The sequence below is a fragment of the Hevea brasiliensis genome, unplaced genomic scaffold (assembly GCF_030052815.1).
Source record: "Hevea brasiliensis isolate MT/VB/25A 57/8 unplaced genomic scaffold, ASM3005281v1 Scaf289, whole genome shotgun sequence".
In the NCBI taxonomy this organism is placed as follows: domain Eukaryota; kingdom Viridiplantae; phylum Streptophyta; class Magnoliopsida; order Malpighiales; family Euphorbiaceae; genus Hevea; species Hevea brasiliensis.
Window position 1 is genome coordinate 26,484 of NW_026614794.1, and position 9,083 is coordinate 35,566.

The window sequence follows — 9,083 nt, forward strand, 5'->3', positions numbered from 1 at the left end:
TAAATTATTTATTAAAAAAAATTAATTAAATTTTTATAAAATTATATTTAATTTTTATTTTTTCAAAATAATTTTTTAAAATTAAAAATAATTAAATTCTTTTATTATAAACATAAGAATTAGCAAATAAAAAATTAATTGAATTGAATTTTTATAATTTTATAATTTTAAATAATCTAAATAGATGAAAGAATTTTTTTTAATTTAAAAATTTTCATTTTTTAAAAAATAAAAACTATATAAAAATAATATGAGTATATAACAATTGAATTTATTTTTTTTATAAATGATTTTTTTTTCTAATGAATCCAATATGAATCATGATATTTCAAATTGAATACGTAACAACTTAGCTTTTTGAAATAATAAATTTTTATATAAATTATATTATTATTAGTATTATTTTATTAATATTTGAATTATATTATTATTGTTTTAAATAATTTTTCTAAATTTTATTATAGTATAATATTATTTTATTAATTTAAAAAAAAAAAAAACGTACATGTAAAATGCATGCAATGGCCAGGCACTCCTTGATTCTCTTTCCCTCGATAGAACCATCGCCCCTTTGCACTACTTTTTCCTTCGACAGTCCACCTAACCCATTGCCAAAGAAACCACACCCCTATCCAGTGCATGCGGATAAAACTTGAGGATCCGATATTGACTATGATAGGCAGCAGGAGCATACGAAAATGAAGGAGAGAGAGAAAGATGAGACATTGTTGCCTTCTCCAACTGATTATGACCATGATTCCACTAGCATTAGACTCCCCTCCATCTGGGCACTCTTTTCCAACCAGTCATACCCTTGATGTTGTCAAAAAAGTGAGATCATCAATGAGGTTCCCACTACCTTTTGTGGTGTTTTTTGGCCAAACAATGGTGGACTAGTAGACTACGAGATCTTTATCCCCATTCCTCAAGCTTCATTTTGGCATCAACCACACATTGATTGAACACCAAATGATTGAAATTAAATTGATCAATTTTTTGGTAATTGGAGAAAGTACCTTTGGATTGGTGAAATCCCACTAGCACTTGGTATTGCATTTTTTGCCAAACCACAGCAATTGACAAACCGCCTTGATACTATAGCCATTAAAACAGTACCCAAGGGCAAGTAACAGATAGATGAATAACGGGTAATGATGCCAAATCTGTCACGACCCAACCTATGGGCCGGACCGGCACTAGGACCTGGGCCAACCTAAAGCCCCCGAGGCCCGTAGTAAGCCTAACCATTCATCAGCCCAACTCTAAGGCCCAATTTCAAGAAATCAACCTGACAGAGTCCGGCCATAAAATGGACCTACCAATGGGGAGTTTTTGACTCACCCGACCTGTAAACACAATAAATACTCAATTGGGGAGCTCAGCTCACCCTCCACATACTCATCAGCATAAAAATAAATGGGAGCTCAGCTCCCTCATCCAATCCATCAAACATGTATAGAATATTAAGTTTACAGGTCCAAAATAATAATTTAGTTTACAGACCCAAATCAAATAAACATTTCTAACACATGCGGAAATTCTAAGATTTAACAAGTTTATACAAACATTAATAATCGACCTGCGAGGAAGAAAGCAGGTTAACCTCAAAAATATCCTCCTGTGGCCTGGAAATATATTGAACAGGAGTGAGCGTTCGACTCAGAAAGTAAAATATCAATTTTAACCATAATCTCTATAACTATCTAAAACTAATACACCCTGTAGAGTGAAATGCAACAACAGCAATAATTGCACATCATAACAGCAAAAAGGTAATTTGGAGCACTCACGCACCCAGCAATATCAATCATATATATATGGGGTGATCCCTATCTGACTCTCTTAATTCCAAGCGTGCTGAAGAACTCATTTCGGACTTCCACTTAATAACCAAATCGGGGTCCCAGTGAAGAACTCAAGCCATGTCTACCCGAAGGGCCGGTCCCGAAGATCTCAAGCGTGTCTACCCGTCCTATCCATAGTCCACACCACATCACACGCACGCCAACGCACGCACACTGCTCCAAATTACCACAACAACATACATGGCACTTTCACAGTTATGAATGCAACATAAATCGTGCCTAAAGTTTATCTACATAGATATATGCATATAAGTGATACATGGGCATGCTTGAACATATAATAATAGTGAAATTACAATTAAAATTAATATTTTACTCACAGACTTGACAACGGTCACTGTGGCGGCTGGGCGGAGGAAGAAGGCTGTCCCGGCTCACTTGACAATTACATTACAATTATTTAATACAAATGACTCCATACAAATCAAGAAAAGACCAAGTACGTCCTAAGTCATGCCGAAAATCCGGCAGAGTCTCCCCTATACCTAGGACCTACCCAACCTGCAAAATGGCTCAAAACACACTTCTATATTCACAATCCATATATCCACAACTCAATCACATCACACAGCCCCTCTTGGACCCATCAAATCAGTCATCCATCACAATATGTAAAATTTCAATTTAGTCCTTATAATTGATCATTTTTGCAAAAATTACCCAAACAAGCTCTAAAAATTCTAAAACTTTGCCCCGCGGTCCTTAGCAATATTACTAGGCTATTGCAAAAAGAATCATAATTTTCTGAGCTACCACGAATATTTTATAGATTTTTAATCCTATTTAAGTATTAGAAAATTACGAAAAAGCAAGGTTTGGGTTTACCTTTGCCTATTCCGACTCCGAGGACGCGTTCGGGACATCTGACAATGGGGGGGTAGCCAAAATATCGGTCCAATTCGGAGACTTTTCCGGTAACGGATCTGTCTGGCCGAAAATTCACAGACCGGGTCAACTGTCGAATTTCCGTGAATTGAGGATACCTACACGAAGCCCACAACACGGGGGTTAGTACATAAATTTTTCAGAATTTTTCTAAGCTCATTTAATGCTCGGAAAAACACTGCGAAGTTCCGTGGGACCCACCGAAAAACGGTGTTGAAAAATTTTCAAATTTATATCCTCGCGAAGCTCTCGATAAGTGGAGCGCTCTGGTACTCTCGGTTTTCTCGTGGGGTTTACGGTTTGTGAGAAATCTAGCCCGAAAATCAAAATGGGCTAAAACTTCCCGGGCAAAAATTGGACAAACCGCTCGATGGATTTCGGTGTTCTTGGTGTCTATGAAAAACTCTCGACAAGTAGATGAATTTAGACACAAGACTCGGTCCAATTGGTGGCCGGATCGGCCGAATTTTGGCTGGGAAAGTGAACGGTCGCGCGAGTGCTGCGCGTTGCTTCCGAGCCGTTTTCGCGTTCGGCTGCGGCGGTAGTGGGAAGAGGCGGCGCCGCGAGGTGGGGCGGCAGGGGAGGTGGCGGCGCGGCAAGGGGAGGAGGGAGGAGAGAGAAAAGAGAGAGAGAAGGGGAAGAGATCGGACGCGCGTGGGGAAGGGAAGAAGAAAAAGAAAAAGGCCGGTCCGATTCGACCGGTCCGATCCGGTCCGGTTTGATTAGGCCGGTTCGATTTAGGATACAAAATTTTGAATTTTTACTCTGCCTCGGGACCGAAAACGAGGTCCAAAAATTCCGAAAAAATTTCAGAAAACTCAGAAAAATTTGTAGATTCCAAATATATTTTTAGTTTTGCCACGTGGTCTTTAAATTAATTTTTAAAAATCATCAAAGTTTATATTTTCGGAAAATCGAACCCAATTTTTAAAATCCGAAAAATCTCAAAAAAATTTCCTAAAATTTAAATAAAATTAAAATACCAAAAATGCTCATAAAATAATAAAATTTAAAATTTTGGGGTGTTACATTCTTCCCCCCTTACAGAAAATTCGTCCTCGAATTTTACACAAGGCAGAATAAAGCACATGATTATACATTGAACAAATAAGGGTACTTGCTACGCATGTCCCATTCTGACTCCCAGGTGCACTCTTCCACCGACTGACTCCTCCACAAAACCTTAACCATAGGGATCTGTTTGGATCTTAGTTGTCTCACTTGGTAGTCCACTATGGCTACAGGTTGCTCCTCAAATGTCAAGTTCTCTTTTAGGTCTATTACATCTGGCTGTAGTACATGAGAAGGATCTGGAATGTATTTCCTGAGCATGGAGATGTGAAACACAGGATGAACGTGAGAAAGGTTGGGTGGTAGCTCCAACCGGTAGGCAACTGCTCCCACTCTATCAGTAACCTCAAAAGGTCCAATATACCGAGGTGCCAACTTGCCCTTCTTTCCAAATCTCATCACTCCCTTCATCGGAGAAACCTTCAGGAATACATAGTCGCCTACTGCAAACTCCACATTCCTCCGTGCAAGTGCATAACTCTTCTGCCTACTAAAAGCTGTTTTCAATCGTTCCCTGATTAAAGGAACTATCTCTGATGTGTACTGCACTAGGTCTACATCATGCACCTTTGCTTCTCCCATTTCCATCCAACACAGTGGAGACCTACACTTTCTTCCATATAGTGCCTCATAGGGTGCCATCCCTATGCTGGAATGGTAACTGTTGTTATAGGCAAACTCCACCAAAGCTAGTTGATCATCCCATTGACCTCCAAAATCCAAAACACTCATGAGAAGCTTGTCTTCCAGTGTTTGGATTGTCCTTCAGTCTGTCCATCCATGCGAGGGTGGAAAGCCGTACTAAAGTTCAACTGTGTGCCAAGTGCCTCCTGCAACTTTCTCCAAAACCGAAAAGTGAACTGGGGCCCTCTGTCAGATATTATGGAAGCTAGAACTCCATGCAATCTGACTATCTCTCGAATGTAAAGTCGGGCGTACTGTGCCACAGAATATGTAGTCTTCACAGGCAAGAAGTGAGCTGATTTGGTTAGACGGTCCACAATTACCCATATCGAATCATATCCTCGCGTGGTACGAGGCAACCCAGTCACAAAATCCATAGTGATCATTTCCCACTTCCATTCTGGGATAGAGAGCTCTTGCAGCTTCCCTGACGGTCTCTGGTGTTCAAACTTCACCTTCTGACAAGTCAAGCACTTGGACACAAAGTCTGCTATGTCTCTCTTCATGCCATTCCACCAATAGCTATCCTTCACATCATGGTACATCTTGGTGGAGCCTGGGTGGACATTGTATAGGGTATAGTGTGCCTCTTGCATGATTTCATTTCTGAGATTGTCCACATCGGGCACACATATCCTAGGACCATGCACTAGGGCGCCATCATTGGCAAATCCAAACTCACCACCTTCACCTTGCTGTACTCTTTCTATGGTCTTCATCAATTGTTGGTCTCTGTGCTGGGAAACTCTAACTCTGTCCCTCAAGTCTGGCCTCACTGAAAAATGAGCCAACAATACCCCCTCATCTGAAAGATCTAGGATTAAACCTTGATCCATCAACTCATGTACTTCCTGAATCAACGGTCTCTTCTCTGCTGAAATGTGCGCCAAGCTACCAGAAGATTTTCTGCTCAAAGCATCTGCTACTACATTGGCCTTCCCAGGGTGGTACTGGATGGTGCAATCATAGTCTTTCAGAAGCTCCATCCATCTCCTCTGTCTCAAGTTTAAATCTCTCTGTTGGAAGATGTACTTCAAACTCTTGTGGTCGGTGTATATCTCGTACACTTCACCATACAGTTAGTGTCTCCAGTTTTTAGTGCAAAGATTACTGGCTATTTCCAAATCATGGGTGGGGTAGTTACGCTCATGCCTCTTCAAGCGCCTTGAAGCATAAGCCACTACTTTTCCATTCTGCATCAAAACACACCCTAGGCCAACTTTGGAGGCGTCACAGTACACGGTGTATCCTTCACCACTCGTAGGTAGTGTCAACACAGGGGTGGTGGTTAGACACTCCTTAATCTTCTGGAAACTCCTCTCACAGTCATCTGTCCAAATGAATGGAACATTCTTCCGAGTTAATTTAGTTAAGGGAGCCGCTATCCTGGAAAAATCTTGCACAAAACGCCTATAGTAGCTAGCTAAACCCAGAAAACTTTGCACCTCAGTGACTGTTGTAGGCCTAAGCCAATCGATTCTGACTTCAATTTTCTTGGGATCCACTTGAATCGTCACTAGAAACCACGTGTCCCAAGAATGAGATGCTTTCTAGCCAAAATTCACATTTTGAAAATTTGGCATATAGCTGGTGCTCCCTCAAAGTCTGTAACACCATTCTCAAGTGCCACACGTGTTCTTCCTTGGTCCGAGAGTATACCAAAATGTCATTTATGAATACAATGACAAAACGGTCCAAAAATGGCTTGAACACCCTGTTCATCAAGTCCATGAAGGCTGCTGGTGCATTAGTGAGTCCAAAAGACATCACCAAGAACTCATAATGACCATATCTTGTCCTGAATAACGTTTTGTACACGTCCTCATTCACGATTCTCAATCGATGGTAGCGATCGCAGGTCTATCTTGGAAAAGAATCTAGCCCCTTGGAGCTGATCAAACAGATCGTTGATCCGAGGAAGTGGATACTTGTTCTTCACAGTCACCTTGTTCAGCTGTCTATAGTCAATGCACAACCTCAATGACCCATCCTTCTTTCTCACAAATAGAACAGGAGCACCCCAGGGTGAAGTGCTCGGACGTATGAAACCTTTGTCCAACAGCTCCTGTAGTTGCTCCTTTAACTCTTTCAATTCTGCTGGGGCCATCCTGTAAGGTGGCATTGATATGGGGTTGCACCCGGAACAACATCAATGCAGAACTCTATTCTTCTTTCTGGTGGCAACCCTGGAAGCACTTCAGGGAAGACATCCATGAATTCTCTAACAACAGGAACATTTTCCATGTTGGCACCTTCTACAAATGTATCTCTCACCAATGCCAAATACCCTTGGCATCCACGCCTCAACATTTTTCTAGCATTAATTGTTGACACCAAATTATATGGAGCCACGCTCCTGTCACCATCAAAGTTAAACTCTTCCACACCAGATATGTGGAAATGCACCTTTTCGTTCCTGCAGTCTAAGGTGGCATAATGAATTGCCAACCAATCCATCCCCAAGATTACATCGAAATCAATCACTAGTAGAGGAACCAAGTTTGCTGGGAGGATCTTTCCATCCACTACTACTGGGCTACCCGGAAAAATCATATCTACATCTATGTTGTCACTAAGTGGGGTAGCTACCGACAAAGGACATTGTAAGGTTGTAGGGTTTCTACCCAACCTCATGGCAAACACAGGGGAGACAAATAAGTGCGTAGCACCCGGATCTTTTAAAACACGAGCCTCATAGGAATAGACCAGAAGAATACCTGCCACAACTGCATTTGAAGCTTGAGAATCCTGGTGGGTCAGGGTGAAAACCCGAGCTTGACCCCTACCCTGAGTGGCAGAACCCTGATACTGACTTCTACCTCCTGATCTGCCTCCAAATCCACGTCTCCCTTGTCCTCGGCCCTGTTGGCCACTGAACTGACTGCCTGCCATGCTGGAAGCACCCGGATACAACTGGCAAGGAACATTTGTAACAGAACCTTGTGACCCCATCTGTGGCTTACTGAACATGGGGCATTCCCTAGCAAAGTGACCTGGTTGGCCACACCTGAAGCATACTCCTGAACTCATCATACAAGGTCCTGAATGTCCTCTTCCACACTGTGCACAAGGTGCCAAGGAGGATCCTGAACCAGACCTAGAACTGCTGTACCCTGAACTGTGACCACTGCTGGATCCATACCCTAGTCTGAACCCTCGAGATTTGTGTCTAAATCCACTCCTCTTATTTCTGCTTTTTCCTCTGTAATTAGTTTGGCCACCACTATCCGTAGTACCCATGTGTGGAACACCAAGAACCCTCGCTCTGTTTTCTTTGCCCTTCCTGTCATCCACGATAACTAATCTCAATCATGCGGCTCGATCAACTACCACGTCAAAAGACTGATCAGACATCATGGCCAGGTTTGCATACCTCCTGTCAAGCCCCTTTAGGAATCTCTTCACCTTCATAGTTTCTGTAGCTACTGCTGTAGGGGCATATCTGCTCAATTCTAGAAATTCTGTAGCATATTCATCTACAGACCTGCCATTCTGTCTTAAGGCCTCAAAGGCCCACTGCTTCTGATCTCTGAAGCTTTCTGGCACAAACCGATTGATGAACAGTTCCACAAACTGAGTCCACGACAAACCCTCCATCCGAGGTAATATGTAGTCATTCATCCATTGTCTAGGCATAGGCCCCATGACATGCTGCATACACTCTATTAGTCTCCTATCAGTCAACTGTAATTCTGTTCCTGCCTGTCTGCAGGAATCCAAAAACCGATATGCATCATCAGACACATCGTAAGTACCAGGCACCAATTTCTTGAAATTTATTATCTGTTTGTAAGGTTCCCCTCTTGGTGCGGTGGACTGCTGCTGCTGTGGGGGGTGGACCATATACTGCGCCATCATGTCGATGGTTCTCTGCAATCCAGCTAGAGTAGCTGCCATGGGGTCCATGGGACCCTGTGCCATGAAAGACCGATCTGACCGCTGGCTGCTCTTCTACTTGAGCAGCTCTAGGCCTCCTATCCCGCCTCCTCGGGGCAGGCGCCTCATCCTGTGCCGACACCTCGTCAGGCACATCTGGTTCTGGTGCAGTGGCAGCTCTCCTGCTTCTACGCATTTTCCTAAAATTCAGTAGCATTAGCCCACAAAATTCAAAACTGCACATTACACAGCTCTATAGACTCATATTTATATACAATATATGGAGCAGAAACTAGAAGCAAAGATGACAATGCAAGACGAATGTGAACCCTATTTTTCCGCATGTGACTCCTAGTAGACTCTTCCCAATACTTTAGACAAACATTCCCTAAGAATCTGGAGCCTAAGCTCTGATACTACAATTGTCACGACCCAACCTATGGGCCGGACCGGCACTAGGACCTGGGCCAGCCTAAAGCCCCCGAGGCCCTTAGTAAGCCTAACTATTCATCAGCCCAACTCTAAGGCCCATTTGGGCCCAATTTCAAGAAATCAACCGAACAGAGTCCGGCCATAAAATGGACCTACCAACGGGGAGTTTTTGACTCACCCGACCTGTAAACACAATAAATACTCAATTGGGGAGCTCAGCTCACCCTCCACATACTCATCAGCATAAAAATAAATGGGAGCTCAGCTCCC